The 18,342-nt window shown below is 41.4% G+C and overlaps 4 non-coding genes across 4 annotated transcripts; all 4 read left to right on the top strand.

The window, feature by feature from the left end:
• The first annotated feature begins 10,522 nt into the window (after positions 1–10,522).
• Positions 10,523–10,608, top strand: TRNAY-GUA (transfer RNA tyrosine (anticodon GUA)). The gene is given in 2 exon segments: positions 10,523–10,559; positions 10,573–10,608. It is a non-coding gene; the product is annotated as a tRNA-Tyr (tRNA).
• Positions 10,609–11,814: 1,206 nt separating this feature from the next.
• TRNAY-GUA (transfer RNA tyrosine (anticodon GUA)) lies at positions 11,815–11,900 on the top strand. The gene is given in 2 exon segments: positions 11,815–11,851; positions 11,865–11,900. It is a non-coding gene; the product is annotated as a tRNA-Tyr (tRNA).
• Positions 11,901–12,445: 545 nt separating this feature from the next.
• Positions 12,446–12,531, top strand: TRNAY-GUA (transfer RNA tyrosine (anticodon GUA)). Its single transcript is given in 2 exon segments — positions 12,446–12,482; positions 12,496–12,531. It is a non-coding gene; the product is annotated as a tRNA-Tyr (tRNA).
• Positions 12,532–17,877: 5,346 nt separating this feature from the next.
• TRNAY-GUA (transfer RNA tyrosine (anticodon GUA)) lies at positions 17,878–17,963 on the top strand. Its single transcript is given in 2 exon segments — positions 17,878–17,914; positions 17,928–17,963. It is a non-coding gene; the product is annotated as a tRNA-Tyr (tRNA).
• Positions 17,964–18,342: the final 379 nt, after the last annotated feature.

Raw genomic sequence — 18,342 nt, 5'->3', positions numbered from 1 at the left:
CTTTTGCCAAATGCACATTTTATTGAATACTTGGAAAGTAAAATACTTGGAAAGTAAAATAACAGACAATTTATAATTATATTATATTTCATCACTGAAAATAGATGCCTTTTGCTTTGAGGCTGTGACCACGTTATTTTTCTGTCCAACACGAATCATCATTGGTTTCCTGTGAGGTGTTTTGGATCCCCATCTCTTGCTATGAACTGGCAAAACAGCAGAATCCCCTTGACAATCTTGATTTCTCAAGGGAAATGAGAGAACACTATACACCATCCAAGATATTAAAATATTGTCAAGGCCCAACGCGGCTGAATACTCTGAGGAGATGGCCTGTGAGGTGCCGCCTTTCAACTTTTCCCCCTTAGTATGGTGGTCAGTAACATGCGGGAGACTGCGGAGGGGGTCATTTTTTTAATTGGGAACTGATGTGCTTTTACTCAATTCGGGAACCTCACAAGCCAAATTTGTAGTATTTTGCACGAATTGCAAGAGATGTTTGAATGTCGACGGTTGAAGTGGAAGCTCGTATTGAGCTTGCTAGAGACTGATTTGCCAAGCCTTCGATAGCTCAGTTGGTAGAGCAGAGGACTGTAGTGGTAAAACAGGCATCCTTAGGTCGCTGGTTCAAATCCAGATTGAAGGACTTTTGCCAAATGCAAATTTTATTGAATACTTGGAAAGTAAAATGCTTGGAAAATAAAATAACAGACAATTTATAATTATATTATATTTCATCACTGAAAATAGATGCCTTTTGCTTTGAGGCTGTCGCCACGTTATGTTTCTGTCCAACACCAATCTTCATTGGTTTCCTGTGAGGTGTTTTGGATCCCCATCTCTTGCTATGAACTGACAAAACAGCAGAATCCCCTTGACAATCTTGATTTCTCAAGGGAAATGGGAGAACACTATACAACATCCAAGATATTAAAATATTGTCAAGGCCCAACACGGCTGAATACTCTGAGGAGATGGCCTGTGAGGCGCGCCTTTCAACTTTTCCCCCTTAGTATGGTGGTCAGTAACATGCGGGAGACTGCGGAGGGGGTCATTTTTTTAATTGGGAACTGATGTGCTTTTACCCAATTCGGGAACCTCACAAGCCAAATTTGTAGTATTTTGCACGAATTGCAAGAGATGTTTACAAGTCGACGGTTGAAGTGGAAGCTCGTATTGAGTTTGCTAGAGAATGATTTGCCAAGCCTTTGATAGCTCAGTTGGTAGAGCGGAGGACTGTAGTGGTAAAACAGGCATCCTTAGGTTGCTGGTTCAAATCCGGCTCAAAGCACTTTTGCCAAATGCACATTTTATTGAATGCTTGGAAAGTAAAATACTTGGAATGTAAAATAACAGACAATTTATAATTATATTATATTTCATCACTGAAAATAGATGCCTTTTGCTTTGAGGCTGTGGCCACGTTATTTTTCTGTCCGACACCAATCTTCGTTGGTTTCCTGTGAGGTATTTTGGATCCCCATCTCTTGCTATGAACTGACAAAACAGCAGAATCCCCTTGACAATCTTGATTTCTCAAGGGAAATGGGAGAACACTATACACCATCCAAGATATTAAAATATTGTCAAGGCCGAACACTGATGAATACTCTGAGGAGATGGCCTGTGAGGCGCCGCCTTTCAACTTTTCCTCCTTTGTATGGTGGTCAGTAACATGCGGGAGACTGCGGAGGGGGTCATTTTTTTAATTGTGAACTGATGTGCTTTTACTCAATTCGGGAACCTCACAAGCCAAATTTGTAGTATTTTGCACGAATTGCAAGAGATGTTTGAATGTCGACGGTTGAAGTGGAAGCTCGTATTGAGCTTGCTAGAGACTGATTTGCCAAGCTTTCGATAGCTCAGTTGGTAGAGCAGAGGACTGTAGTGGTAAAACAGGCATCCTTAGGTCGCTGGTTCAAATCCAGCTTGAAGGACTTTTGCCAAATGCAAATTGTATTGAATACTTGGAAAGTAAAATGCTTGGAAAATAAAATAACAGACAATTTATAATTATATTATATTTCATCACTGAAAATAGATGCCTTTTGCTTTGAGGCTGTGACCACGTTATTTTTCTGTCCAACACGAATCTTCATTGGTTTCCTGTCAGGTGTTTTGGATCCCCATCTCTTGCTATGAACTGGCAAAACAGCAGAATCCCCTTGACAATCTTGATTTCTCAAGGGAAATGAGAGAACACTATACACCATCCAAGATATTAAAATATTGTCAAGGCCCAACACGGCTGAATACTCTGAGGAGATGGCCTGTGAGGCGCCGCCTTTCAACTTTTCCCCCTTTGTATGGTGGTCATTAACATGCGGGAGACTGCGGAGGAGGTCATTTTTTTAATTGGGAACTGATGTGCTTTTACTCAATTCGGGAACCTCACAAGCCAAATTTGTAGTATTTTGCACGAATTGCAAGAGATGTTTACAAGTCGACGGTTGAAGTGGAAGCTCGTATTGAGTTTGCTAGAGAATGATTTGCCAAGCCTTCGATAGCTCAGTTGTTAGAGCGGAGGAGTGTAGTAGTAAAACAGGCATCCTTAGGTCGCTGGTTCAAATCCGGCTCGAAGGACTTTTGCCAAATGCAAATTTTATTGAATACTTGGAAAGTGAAATACTTGGAAAGTAAAATAACAGACAATTTATAATTATATTATATTTCATCACTGAAAATAGATGCCTTTTGCTTTGAGGCTGTGGCCACGTTATTTTTCTGTCCGACACCAATCTTCGTTGGTTTCCTGTGAGGTGTTTTGGATCCCCATCTCTTGCTATGAACTGACAAAACAGCAGAATCCCCTTGACAATCTTGATTTCTCAAGGGAAATGGGAGAACACCATACACCATCCAAGATATTAAAATATTGTCAAGGCCGAACACTGATGAATACTCTGAGGAGATGGCCTGTGAGGCGCCGCCTTTCAACTTTTCCTCCTTAGTATGGTGGTCAGTAACATGCGGGAGACTGCGGAGGCGGTCATTTTTTTAATTGGGAACTGATGTGCTTTTACTCAATTCGGGAACCTCACAAGCCAAATTTGTAGTATTTTGTACGAATTGCAAGAGATGTTTGCATGTCGACGGTTGAAGTGGAAGCTCGAATTGAGCTTGCTAGAGAACGGTTTGCCAAGCCTTCGATAGCTCAGTTGGTAGAGGGGAGGACTGTAGTGGTAAAACAGGCATCCTTAGGTCGCTGGTTCAAATTCGGCTCGAAGGACTTTTGCCAAATGCAAATTTTATTGAATACTTGGAAAGTAAAATACTTGGAAAATAACATAACAGACAATTTATAATTATATTATATTTCATCACTGAAAATAGATGCCTTTTGCTTTGAGGCTGTGACCACGTTATTTTTCTGTCCAACACGAATCTTCATTGGTTTCCTGTGAGGTGTTTTGGATCCCCATCTCTTGCTATGAACTGGCAAAACAGCAGAATCCCCTTGACAATCTTGATTTCTCAAGGGAAATGAGAGAACACTATACACCATCCAAGATATTAAAATATTGTCAAGGCCCAACGCGGCTGAATACTCTGAGGAGATGGCCTGTGAGGTGCCGCCTTTCAACTTTTCCCCCTTAGTATGGTGGTCAGTAACATGCGGGAGACTGCGGAGGGGGTCATTTTTTTAATTGGGAACTGATGTGCTTTTACTCAATTCGGGAACCTCACAAGCCAAATTTGTAGTATTTTGCACGAATTGCAAGAGATGTTTACAAGTCGACGGTTGAAGTGGAAGCTCGTATTGAGTTTGCTAGAGAATGATTTGCCAAGCCTTCGATAGCTCAGTTGGTAGAGCGGAGGACTGTAGTAATACAACAGGCATCCTTAGGTCGCTGTTTCAAATCCGGCTCGAATGTCTTTTGCCAAATGCAAATTTTATTAAATACTTGGAAAGTAAAATACTTGGAAAGTAAAATAACAGACAATTTATAATTATATTATATTTCATCACTGAAAATAGATGCCTGTTGCTTTGAGGCTGTGGCCACGTTATGTTTCTGTCCAACACGAATCTTCATTGGTTTCATGTGAGGTGTTTTGGATCCCCATCTCTTGCTATGAACTGGCAAAACAGCAGAATCCCCTTGACAATCTTGATTTCTCAAGGGAAATGAGAGAACACTATACACCATCCAAGATATTAAAATATTGTCAAGGCCCAACACAGCTGAATACTCTGAGGAGATGGCCTGTGAGGCGCCGCCTTTCAACTTTTCCCCCTTAGTATGGTGGTCAGTAACATGCGGGAGACTGCGGAGGGGGTCATTTTTTTAATTGGGAACTGATGTGCTTTTACTCAATTCGGGAACCTCACAAGCCAAATTTGTAGTATTTTGCACGAATTGCAAGAGATGTTTACAAGTCGACGGTTGAAGTGGAAGCTCGTATTGAGTTTGCTAGAGAACGGTTTGCCAAGCCTTCGATAGCTCAGTTGGTAGAGGGGAGGACTGTAGTGGTAAAACAGGCATCCTTAGGTCGCTGGTTCAAATTCGGCTCGAAGGACTTTTGCCAAATGCAAATTTTATTGAATACTTGGAAAGTAAAATACTTGGAAAATAACATAACAGACAATTTATAATTATATTATATTTCGTCACTGAAAATAGATGCCTTTTGCTTTGAGGCTGTGACCACGTTATTTTTCTGTCCGACACCAATCTTCGTTGGTTTCCTGTGAGGTGTTTTGGATCCCCATCTCTTGCTATGAACTGACAAAACAGCAGAATCCCCTTGACAATCTTGATATCTCAAGGGAAATGGGAGAACACTATACAACATCCAAGATATTAAAATATTGTCAAGGAGGAACACTGATGAATACTCTGAGGAGATGGCCTGTGAGGCGCCGCCTTTCAACTTTTCCTCCTTTGTATGGTGGTCAGTAACATGCGGGAGACTGCGGAGGGGGTCATTTTTTTAATTGTGAACTGATGTGCTTTTACTCAATTCGGGAACCTCACAAGCCAAATTTGTAGTATTTTGCACGAATTGCAAGAGATGTTTACAAGTCGACGGTTGAAGTGGAAGCTCGTATTGAGTTTGCTAGAGAATGATTTGCCAAGCCTTTGATAGCTCAGTTGGTAGAGCCGAGGACTGTAGTGGTAAAACAGGCATCTTTAGGTCACTGGTTCAAATCCGGCTCAAAGCACTTTTGCCAAATGCACATTTTATTGAATGCTTGGAAAGTAAAATACTTGGAATGTAAAATAACAGACAATTTATAATTATATTATATTTCATCACTGAAAATAGATGCCTTTTGCTTTGAGGCTGTGGCCACGTTATTTTTCTGTCCGACACCAATCTTCGTTGGTTTCCTGTGAGGTATTTTGGATCCCCATCTCTTGCTATGAACTGACAAAACAGCAGAATCCCCTTGACAATCTTGATTTCTCAAGGGAAATGGGAGAACACTATACACCATCCAAGATATTAAAATATTGTCAAGGCCGAACACTGATGAATACTCTGAGGAGATGGCCTGTGAGGCGCCGCCTTTCAACTTTTCCTCCTTTGTATGGTGGTCAGTAACATGCGGGAGACTGCGGAGGGGGTCATTTTTTTAATTGTGAACTGATGTGCTTTTACTCAATTCGGGAACCTCACAAGCCAAATTTGTAGTATTTTGCACGAATTGCAAGAGATGTTTGAATGTCGACGGTTGAAGTGGAAGCTCGTATTGAGCTTGCTAGAGACTGATTTGCCAAGCCTTCGATAGCTCAGTTGGTAGAGTGGAGGACTGTAGGGGTAAAACAGGCATCCTTAGGTCACTGGTTCAAATCCGGCTCGAAGGACTTTTGCCAAATGCACATTTTATTGAATACTTGGAAAGTAAAATACTTGGAAAGTAAAATAACAGACAATTTATAATTATATTATATTTCATCACTGAAAATAGATGCCTTTTGCTTTGAGGCTGTGACCACGTTATTTTTCTGTCCAACACGAATCTTCATTGGTTTCCTGTCAGGTGTTTTGGATCCCCATCTCTTGCTATGAACTGGCAAAACAGCAGAATCCCCTTGACAATCTTGATTTCTCAAGGGAAATGAGAGAACACTATACACCATCCAAGATATTAAAATATTGTCAAGGCCCAACACGGCTGAATACTCTGAGGAGATGGCCTGTGAGGCGCCGCCTTTCAACTTTTCCCCCTTTGTATGGTGGTCATTAACATGCGGGAGACTGCGGAGGAGGTCATTTTTTTAATTGGGAACTGATGTGCTTTTACTCAATTCGGGAACCTCACAAGCCAAATTTGTAGTATTTTGCACGAATTGCAAGAGATGTTTACAAGTCGACGGTTGAAGTGGAAGCTCGTATTGAGTTTGCTAGAGAATGATTTGCCAAGCCTTCGATAGCTCAGTTGGTAGAGCGGAGGAGTGTAGTAGTAAAACAGGCATCCTTAGGTCGCTGGTTCAAATCCGGCTCGAAGGACTTTTGCCAAATGCAAATTTTATTGAATACTTGGAAAGTGAAATACTTGGAAAGTAAAATAACAGACAATTTATAATTATATTATATTTCATCACTGAAAATAGATGCCTTTTGCTTTGAGGCTGTGGCCACGTTATTTTTCTGTCCGACACCAATCTTCGTTGGTTTCCTGTGAGGTGTTTTGGATCCCCATCTCTTGCTATGAACTGACAAAACAGCAGAATCCCCTTGACAATCTTGATTTCTCAAGGGAAATGGGAGAACACCATACACCATCCAAGATATTAAAATATTGTCAAGGCCGAACACTGATGAATACTCTGAGGAGATGGCCTGTGAGGCGCCGCCTTTCAACTTTTCCTCCTTAGTATGGTGGTCAGTAACATGCGGGAGACTGCGGAGGCGGTCATTTTTTTAATTGGGAACTGATGTGCTTTTACTCAATTCGGGAACCTCACAAGCCAAATTTGTAGTATTTTGTACGAATTGCAAGAGATGTTTGCATGTCGACGGTTGAAGTGGAAGCTCGAATTGAGCTTGCTAGAGAACGGTTTGCCAAGCCTTCGATAGCTCAGTTGGTAGAGGGGAGGACTGTAGTGGTAAAACAGGCATCCTTAGGTCGCTGGTTCAAATTCGGCTCGAAGGACTTTTGCCAAATGCAAATTTTATTGAATACTTGGAAAGTAAAATACTTGGAAAATAACATAACAGACAATTTATAATTATATTATATTTCATCACTGAAAATAGATGCCTTTTGCTTTGAGGCTGTGGCCACGTTATTTTTCTGTCCAACACGAATCTTCATTGGTTTCCTGTCAGGTGTTTTGGATCCCCATCTCTTGCTATGAACTGGCAAAACAGCAGAATCCCCTTGACAATCTTGATTTCTCAAGGGAAATGAGAGAACACTATACACCATCCAAGATATTAAAATATTGTCAAGGCCCAACACGGCTGAATACTCTGAGGAGATGGCCCGTGAGGGGCCGCCTTTCAACTTTTCCCCCTTAGTATGGTGGTCATTAACATGTGGGAGACTGAGGAGGGGGTCATTTTTTTAATTGGGAACTGATGTGCTTTTACTCAATTCGGGAACCTCACAAACCAAATTTGTAGTATTTTGCACGAATTGCAAGAGATGTTTACAAGTCAATCTTGATTTCTCAAGGGAAATGAGAGAACAGTATACACCATCCAAGATATTAAAATATTGTCAAGGCCCAACACGGCTGAATACTCTGAGGAGATGGCCTGTGAGGCGCCGCCTTTCAACTTTTCCCCCTTAGTATGGTGGTCAGTAACATGCGGGAGACTGCGGAGGGGGTCATTTTTTTAATTGGGAACTGATATGCTTTTACTCAATTCGGGAACGTCACAAGCCAAATTTGTAGTATTTTGCACGAATTGCAAGAGATGTTTACAAGTCGACGGTTGAAGTGGAAGCTCGTATTGAGTTTGCTAGAGAACGATTTGCCAAGCCTTCGATAGCTCAGTTGGTAGAGCGGAGGACTGTAGTGGTAAAACAGGCATCCTTAGGTCGCTGGTTCAAATCTGGCTCGAAGGACTTTTGCCAAATGCACATTTTATTGAATACTTGGAAAGTAAAATACTTGGAAAGTAAAATAACAGACAATTTATAATTATATTATATTTCATCACTGAAAATAGATGCCTTTTGCTTTGAGGCTGTGACCACGTTATTTTTCCGTCCAACACGAATCTTCATTGGTTTCCTGTGAGGTGTTTTGGATCCCCATCTCTTGCTATGAACTGGCAAAACAGCAGAATCCCCTTGACAATCTTGATTTCTCAAGGGAAATGAGAGAACACTATACACCATCCAAGATATTAAAATATTGTCAAGGCCCAACGCGGCTGAATACTCTGAGGAGATGGCCTGTGAGGTGCCGCCTTTCAACTTTTCCCCCTTAGTATGGTGGTCAGTAACATGCGGGAGACTGCGGAGGGGGTCATTTTTTTAATTGGGAACTGATGTGCTTTTACTCAATTCGGGAACCTCACAAGCCAAATTTGTAGTATTTTGCACGAATTGCAAGAGATGTTTACAAGTCGACGGTTGAAGTGGAAGCTCGTATTGAGTTTGCTAGAGTTGATTTGCCAAGCCTTCGATAGCTCAGTTGGTAGAGCGGAGGACTGTAGTGGTAAAACAGGCATCCTTAGGTCGCTGGTTCAAATCCGGCACGAAGGACTTTTGCCAAATGCACATTTTATTGAATACTTGGAAAGTAAAATACTTGGAAAGTAAAATAACAGACAATTTATAATTATATTATATTTCATCACTGAAAATAGATGCCTTTTGCTTTGAGGCTGTGGCCACGTTATTTTTCTGTCCAACACGAATCTTCATTGGTTTCCTGTGAGGTGTTTTGGATCCCCATCTCTTGCTATGAACTGGCAAAACAGCAGAATCCCCTTGACAATCTTGATTTCTCAAGGGAAATGAGAGAACACTATACACCATCCAAGATATTAAAATATTGTCAAGGCCCAACACGGCTGAATACTCTGAGGAGATGGCCTGTGAGGGGCCGCCTTTCAACTTTTCCCCCTTAGTATGGTGGTCATTAACATGTGGGAGACTGAGGAGGGGGTCATTTTTTTAATTGGGAACTGATGTGCTTTTACTCAATTCGGGAACCTCACAAGCCAAATTTGTAGTATTTTGCACGAATTGCAAGAGATGTTTGAATGTCGACGGTTGAAGTGGAAGCTCGTATTGAGCTTGCTAGAGACTGATTTGCCAAGCCTTCGATAGCTCAGTTGGTGGAGCGGAGGACTGTAGTGGTAAAACAGGCATCCTTAGGTCGCTGGTTCAAATCTGGCTCGAAGGACTTTTGCCAAATGCACATTTTATTGAATACTTGGAAAGTAAAATACTTGGAAAGTAAAATAACAGACAATTTATAATTATATTATATTTCATCACTGAAAATAGATGCCTTTTGCTTTGAGGCTGTGACCACGTTATTTTTCTGTCCAACACGAATCTTCATTGGTTTCCTGTGAGGTGTTTTGGATCCCGATCTCTTGCTATGAACTGGCAAAACAGCAGAATCCCCTTGACAATCTTGATTTCTCAAGGGAAATGAGAGAACACTATACACCATCCAAGATATTAAAATATTGTCAAGGCCCAACGCGGCTGAATACTCTGAGGAGATGGCCAGTGAGGTGCCGCCTTTCAACTTTTCCCCCTTAGTATGGTGGTCAGTAACATGCGGGAGACTGCGGAGGGGGTCACTTTTTTAATTGGGAACTGATGTGCTTTTACTCAATTCGGGAACCTCACAAGCCAAATTTGTAGTATTTTGCACGAATTGCAAGAGATGTTTACAAGTCGACGGTTGAAGTGGAAGCTCGTATTGAGTTTGCTAGAGTTGATTTGCCAAGCCTTCGATAGCTCAGTTGGTAGAGCGGAAGACTGTAGTGGTAAAACAGGCATCCTTAGGTCGCTGGTTCAAATCCGGCTCGAAGGACTTTTGCCAAATGCACATTTTATTGAATACTTGGAAAGTAAAATACTTGGAAAGTAAAATAACAGACAATTTATAATTATATTATATTTCATCACTGAAAATAGATGCCTTTTGCTTTGAGGCTGTGGCCACGTTATTTTTCTGTCCAACACGAATCTTCATTGGTTTCCTGTCAGGTGTTTTGGATCCCCATCTCTTGCTATGAACTGGCAAAACAGCAGAATCCCCTTGACAATCTTGATTTCTCAAGGGAAATGAGAGAACACTATACACCATCCAAGATATTAAAATATTGTCAAGGCCCAACACGGCTGAATACTCTGAGGAGATGGCCTGTGAGGCGCCGCCTTTCAACTTTTCCCCCTTAGTATGGTGGTCATTAACATGTGGGAGTCTGAGGAGGGGGTCATTTTTTTAATTGGGAACTGATGTGCTTTTACTCAATTCGGGAACCTCACAAGCCAAATTTGTAGTATTTTGCACGAATTGCAAGAGATGTTTGAATGTCGACGGTTGAAGTGGAAGCTCGTATTGAGCTTGCTAGAGACTGATTTGCCAAGCCTTCGATAGCTCAGTTGGTAGAGCGGAGGACTGTAGTGGTAAAACAGGCATCCTTAGGTCGCTGGTTCAAATCCGGCTCGAAGGACTTTTGCCAAATGCACATTTTATTGAATACTTGGAAAGTAAAATACTTGGAAAGTAAAATAACAGACAATTTATAATTATATTATATTTCATCACTGAAAATAGATGCCTTTTGCTTTGAGGCTGTGACCACGTTATTTTTCTGTCCAACACGAATCATCATTGGTTTCCTGTGAGGTGTTTTGGATCCCCATCTCTTGCTATGAACTGGCAAAACAGCAGAATCCCCTTGACAATCTTGATTTCTCAAGGGAAATGAGAGAACACTATACACCATCCAAGATATTAAAATATTGTCAAGGCCCAACGCGGCTGAATACTCTGAGGAGATGGCCTGTGAGGTGCCGCCTTTCAACTTTTCCCCCTTAGTATGGTGGTCAGTAACATGCGGGAGACTGCGGAGGGGGTCATTTTTTTAATTGGGAACTGATGTGCTTTTACTCAATTCGGGAACCTCACAAGCCAAATTTGTAGTATTTTGCACGAATTGCAAGAGATGTTTGAATGTCGACGGTTGAAGTGGAAGCTCGTATTGAGCTTGCTAGAGACTGATTTGCCAAGCCTTCGATAGCTTAGTTGGTAGAGCAGAGGACTGTAGTGGTAAAACAGGCATCCTTAGGTCGCTGGTTCAAATCCAGATTGAAGGACTTTTGCCAAATGCAAATTTTATTGAATACTTGGAAAGTAAAATGCTTGGAAAATAAAATAACAGACAATTTATAATTATATTATATTTCATCACTGAAAATAGATGCCTTTTGCTTTGAGGCTGTCGCCACGTTATGTTTCTGTCCAACACCAATCTTCATTGGTTTCCTGTGAGGTGTTTTGGATCCCCATCTCTTGCTATGAACTGACAAAACAGCAGAATCCCCTTGACAATCTTGATTTCTCAAGGGAAATGGGAGAACACTATACAACATCCAAGATATTAAAATATTGTCAAGGCCCAACACGGCTGAATACTCTGAGGAGATGGCCTGTGAGGCGCCGCCTTTCAACTTTTCCCCCTTAGTATGGTGGTCAGTAACATGCGGGAGACTGCGGAGGGGGTCATTTTTTTAATTGGGAACTGATATGCTTTTACTCAATTCGGGAACGTCACAAGCCAAATTTGTAGTATTTTGCACGAATTGCAAGAGATGTTTACAAGTCGACGGTTGAAGTGAAAGCTCGTATTGAGTTTGCTAGAAAACGATTTGTCAAGCCTTCGATAGCTCAGTTGGTAGAGCGGAGGACTGTAGTGGTAAAACAGGCATCCTTAGGTCGCTGGTTCAAATCCGGCTCGAAGGACTTTTGCCAAATGCACATTTTATTAAATACTTGGAAAGTAAAATAACAGACAATTTATAATTATATTATATTTCATCACTGAAAATAGATGCCTTTTGCTTTGAGGCTGTGGCCACGTTATTTTTCTGTCCAACACCAATCTTCTTTGGTTTCCTGTGAGGTGTTTTTTTGATCCCCATCTCTTGCTATGAACTGGCAAAACAGCAGAATCCCCTTGACAATCTTGATTTCTCAAGGAAAATGAGAGAACACTATACACCATCCAAGATATTAAAATATTGTCAAGGCCCAACGCGGCTGAATACTCTGAGGAGATGGCCTGTGAGGTGCCGCCTTTCAACTTTTCCCCCTTAGTATGGTGGTCAGTAACATGCGGGAGACTGCGGAGGGGGTCATTTTTTTAATTGGGAACTGATGTGCTTTTACTCAATTCGGGAACCTCACAAGCCAAATTTGTAGTATTTTGCACGAATTGCAAGAGATGTTTACAAGTCGACGGTTGAAGTGGAAGCTCGTATTGAGTTTGCTAGAGTTGATTTGCCAAGCCTTCGATAGCTCAGTTGGTAGAGCGGAGGACTGTAGTGGTAAAACAGGCATCCTTAGGTCGCTGGTTCAAATCCGGCTCGAAGGACTTTTGCCAAATGCACATTTTATTGAATACTTGGAAAGTAAAATACTTGGAAAGTAAAATAACAGACAATTTATAATTATATTATATTTCATCACTGAAAATAGATGCCTTTTGCTTTGAGGCTGTGGCCACGTGATTTTTCTGTCCAACACGAATCTTCATTGGTTTCCTGTGAGGTGTTTTGGATCCCCATCTCTTGCTATGAACTGGCAAAACAGCAGAATCCCCTTGACAATCTTGATTTCTCAAGGGAAATGAGAGAACACTATACACCATCCAAGATATTAAAATATTGTCAAGGCCCAACACGGCTGAATACTCTGAGGAGATGGCCTGTGAGGCGCCGCCTTTCAACTTTTCCCCCTTAGTATGGTGGTCATTAACATGTGGGAGACTGAGGAGGGGGTCATTTTTTTAATTGGGAACTGATGTGCTTTTACTCAATTCGGGAACCTCACAAGCCAAATTTGTAGTATTTTGCACGAATTGCAAGAGATGTTTGAATGTCGACGGTTGAAGTGGAAGCTCGTATTGAGCTTGCTAGAGACTGATTTGCCAAGCCTTCGATAGCTCAGTTGGTAGGACTGTAGTGGTAAAACAGGCATCCTTAGGTCGCTGGTTCAAATCCGGCTCGAAGGACTTTTGCCAAATGCACATTTTATTGAATACTTGGAAAGTAAAATACTTGGAAAGTAAAATAACAGACAATTTATAATTATATTATATTTCATCACTGAAAATAGATGCCTTTTGCTTTGAGGCTGTGACCACGTTATTTTTCTGTCCAACACGAATCTTCATTGGTTTCCTGTGAGGTGTTTTGGATCCCCATCTCTTGCTATGAACTGGCAAAACAGCAGAATCCCCTTGACAATCTTGATTTCTCAAGGGAAATGAGAGAACACTATACACCATCCAAGATATTAAAATATTGTCAAGGCCCAACGCGGCTGAATACTCTGAGGAGATGGCCAGTGAGGTGCCGCCTTTCAACTTTTCCCCCTTAGTATGGTGGTCAGTAACATGCGGGAGACTGCGGAGGGGGTCACTTTTTTAATTGGGAACTGATGTGCTTTTACTCAATTCGGGAACCTCACAAGCCAAATTTGTAGTATTTTGCACGAATTGCAAGAGATGTTTACAAGTCGACGGTTGAAGTAGAAGCTCGTATTGAGTTTGCTAGAGTTGATTTGCCAAGCCTTCGATAGATCAGTTGGTAGAGCGGAGGACTGTAGTGGTAAAACAGGCATCCTTAGGTCGCTGGTTCAAATCCGGCTCGAAGGACTTTTGCCAAATGCACATTTTATTGAATACTTGGAAAGTAAAATACTTGGAAAATAACATAACAGACAATTTATAATTATATTATATTTCATCACTGAAAATAGATGCCTTTTGCTTTGAGGCTGTGGCCACGTTATTTTTCTGTCCAACACGAATCTTCATTGGTTTCCTGTCAGGTGTTTTGGATCCCCATCTCTTGCTATGAACTGGCAAAACAGCAGAATCCCCTTGACAATCTTGATTTCTCAAGGGAAATGAGAGAACACTATACACCATCCAAGATATTAAAATATTGTCAAGGCCCAACACGGCTGAAAACTCTGAGGAGATGGCCTGTGAGGGGCCGCCTTTCAACTTTTCCCCCTTAGTATGGTGGTCATTAACATGTGGGAGACTGAGGAGGGGGTCATTTTTTTAATTGGGAACTGATGTGCTTTTACTCAATTCGGGAACCTCACAAACCAAATTTGTAGTATTTTGCACGAATTGCAAGAGATGTTTACAAGTCAATCTTGATTTCTCAAGGGAAATGAGAGAACAGTATACACCATCCAAGATATTAAAATATTGTCAAGGCCCAACACGGCTGAATACTCTGAGGAGATGGCCTGTGAGGCGCCGCCTTTCAACTTTTCCCCCTTAGTATGGTGGTCAGTAACATGCGGGAGACTGCGGAGGGGGTCATTTTTTTAATTGGGAACTGATATGCTTTTACTCAATTCGGGAACGTCACAAGCCAAATTTGTAGTATTTTGCACGAATTGCAAGAGATGTTTACAAGTCGACGGTTGAAGTGGAAGCTCGTATTGAGTTTGCTAGAGAACGATTTGCCAAGCCTTCGATAGCTCAGTTGGTAGAGCGGAGGACTGTAGTGGTAAAACAGGCATCCTTAGGTCGCTGGTTCAAATCTGGCTCGAAGGACTTTTGCCAAATGCACATTTTATTGAATACTTGGAAAGTAAAATACTTGGAAAGTAAAATAACAGACAATTTATAATTATATTATATTTCATCACTGAAAATAGATGCCTTTTGCTTTGAGGCTGTGACCACGTTATTTTTCTGTCCAACACGAATCTTCATTGGTTTCCTGTGAGGTGTTTTGGATCCCCATCTCTTGCTATGAACTGGCAAAACAGCAGAATCCCCTTGACAATCTTGATTTCTCAAGGGAAATGAGAGAACACTATACACCATCCAAGATATTAAAATATTGTCAAGGCCCAACGCGGCTGAATACTCTGAGGAGATGGCCTGTGAGGTGCCGCCTTTCAACTTTTCCCCCTTAGTATGGTGGTCAGTAACATGCGGGAGACTGCGGAGGGGGTCATTTTTTTAATTGGGAACTGATGTGCTTTTACTCAATTCGGTAACCTCACAAGCCAAATTTGTAGTATTTTGCACGAATTGCAAGAGATGTTTACAAGTCGACGGTTGAAGTGGAAGCTCGTATTGAGTTTGCTAGAGTTGATTTGCCAAGCCTTCGATTGCTCAGTTGGTAGAGCGGAGGACTGTAGTGGTAAAACAGGCATCCTTAGGTCGCTGGTTCAAATCCGGCTCGAAGGACTTTTGCCAAATGCACATTTTATTGAATACTTGGAAAGTAAAATACTTGGAAAGTAAAATAACAGACAATTTATAATTATATTATATTTCATCACTGAAAATAGATGCCTTTTGCTTTGAGGCTGTGGCCACGTTATTTTTCTGTCCAACACGAATCTTCATTGGTTTCCTGTGAGGTGTTTTGGATCCCCATCTCTTGCTATGAACTGGCAAAACAGCAGAATCCCCTTGACAATCTTGATTTCTCAAGGGAAATGAGAGAACACTATACACCATCCAAGATATTAAAATATTGTCAAGGCCCAACACGGCTGAATACTCTGAGGAGATGGCCTGTGAGGGGCCGCCTTTCAACTTTTCCCCCTTAGTATGGTGGTCATTAACATGTGGGAGACTGAGGAGGGGGTCATTTTTTTAATTGGGAACTGATGTGCTTTTACTCAATTCGGGAACCTCACAAGCCAAATTTGTAGTATTTTGCACGAATTGCAAGAGATGTTTGAATGTCGACGGTTGAAGTGGAAGCTCGTATTGAGCTTGCTAGAGACTGATTTGCCAAGCCTTCGATAGCTCAGTTGGTGGAGCGGAGGACTGTAGTGGTAAAACAGGCATCCTTAGGTCGCTGGTTCAAATCTGGCTCGAAGGACTTTTGCCAAATGCACATTTTATTGAATACTTGGAAAGTAAAATACTTGGAAAGTAAAATAACAGACAATTTATAATTATATTATATTTCATCACTGAAAATAGATGCCTTTTGCTTTGAGGCTGTGACCACGTTATTTTTCTGTCCAACACGAATCTTCATTGGTTTCCTGTGAGGTGTTTTGGATCCCGATCTCTTGCTATGAACTGGCAAAACAGCAGAATCCCCTTGACAATCTTGATTTCTCAAGGGAAATGAGAGAACACTATACACCATCCAAGATATTAAAATATTGTCAAGGCCCAACGCGGCTGAATACTCTGAGGAGATGGCCAGTGAGGTGCCGCCTTTCAACTTTTCCCCCTTAGTATGGTGGTCAGTAACATGCGGGAGACTGCGGAGGGGGTCACTTTTTTAATTGGGAACTGATGTGCTTTTACTCAATTCGGGAACCTCACAAGCCAAATTTGTAGTATTTTGCACGAATTGCAAGAGATGTTTACAAGTCGACGGTTGAAGTGGAAGCTCGTATTGAGTTTGCTAGAGTTGATTTGCCAAGCCTTCGATAGCTCAGTTGGTAGAGCGGAAGACTGTAGTGGTAAAACAGGCATCCTTAGGTCGCTGGTTCAAATCCGGCTCGAAGGACTTTTGCCAAATGCACATTTTATTGAATACTTGGAAAGTAAAATACTTGGAAAGTAAAATAACAGACAATTTATAATTATATTATATTTCATCACTGAAAATAGATGCCTTTTGCTTTGAGGCTGTGGCCACGTTATTTTTCTGTCCAACACGAATCTTCATTGGTTTCCTGTCAGGTGTTTTGGATCCCCATCTCTTGCTATGAACTGGCAAAACAGCAGAATCCCCTTGACAATCTTGATTTCTCAAGGGAAATGAGAGAACACTATACACCATCCAAGATATTAAAATATTGTCAAGGCCCAACACGGCTGAATACTCTGAGGAGATGGCCTGTGAGGCGCCGCCTTTCAACTTTTCCCCCTTAGTATGGTGGTCATTAACATGTGGGAGACTGAGGAGGGGGTCATTTTTTTAATTGGGAACTGATGTGCTTTTACTCAATTCGGGAACCTCACAAGCCAAATTTGTAGTATTTTGCACGAATTGCAAGAGATGTTTACAAGTCGACGGTTGAAGTGGAAGCTCGTATTGAGTTTGCTAGAGTTGATTTGCCAAGCCTTCGATAGCTCAGTTGGTAGAGCGGAAGACTGTAGTGGTAAAACAGGCATCCTTAGGTCGCTGGTTCAAATCCGGCTCGAAGGACTTTTGCCAAATGCACATTTTATTGAATACTTGGAAAGTAAAATACTTGGAAAGTAAAATAACAGACAATTTATAATTATATTATATTTCATCACTGAAAATAGATGCCTTTTGCTTTGAGGCTGTGGCCACGTTATTTTTCTGTCCAACACGAATCTTCATTGGTTTCCTGTCAGGTGTTTTGGATCCCCATCTCTTGCTATGAACTGGCAAAACAGCAGAATCCCCTTGACAATCTTGATTTCTCAAGGGAAATGAGAGAACACTATACACCATCCAAGATATTAAAATATTGTCAAGGCCCAACACGGCTGAATACTCTGAGGAGATGGCCTGTGAGGCGCCGCCTTTCAACTTTTCCCCCTTAGTATGGTGGTCATTAACATGTGGGAGTCTGAGGAGGGGGTCATTTTTTTAATTGGGAACTGATGTGCTTTTACTCAATTCGGGAACCTCACAAGCCAAATTTGTAGTATTTTGCACGAATTGCAAGAGATGTTTGAATGTCGACGGTTGAAGTGGAAGCTCGTATTGAGCTTGCTAGAGACTGATTTGCCAAGCCTTCGATAGCTCAGTTGGTAGAGCGGAGGACTGTAGTGGTAAAACAGGCATCCTTAGGTCGCTGGTTCAAATCCGGCTCGAAGGACTTTTGCCAAATGCACATTTTATTGAATACTTGGAAAGTAAAATACTTGGAAAGTAAAATAACAGACAATTTATAATTATATTATATTTCATCACTGAAAATAGATGCCTTTTGCTTTGAGGCTGTGACCACGTTATTTTTCTGTCCAACACGAATCATCATTGGTTTCCTGTGAGGTGTTTTGGATCCCCATCTCTTGCTATGAACTGGCAAAACAGCAGAATCGCCTTGACAATCTTGATTTCTCAAGGGAAATGAGAGAACACTATACACCATCCAAGATATTAAAATATTGTCAAGGCCCAACGCGGCTGAATACTCTGAGGAGATGGCCTGTGAGGTGCCGCCTTTCAACTTTTCCCCCTTAGTATGGTGGTCA

This window comes from Ambystoma mexicanum, chromosome 1p (assembly GCF_040938575.1).
Source record: "Ambystoma mexicanum isolate Mex_15411 chromosome 1p, UKY_AmexF1_1, whole genome shotgun sequence".
Lineage (NCBI taxonomy): Eukaryota > Metazoa > Chordata > Amphibia > Caudata > Ambystomatidae > Ambystoma > Ambystoma mexicanum.
This window is presented reverse-complemented; position numbering and strand designations above follow the sequence as displayed.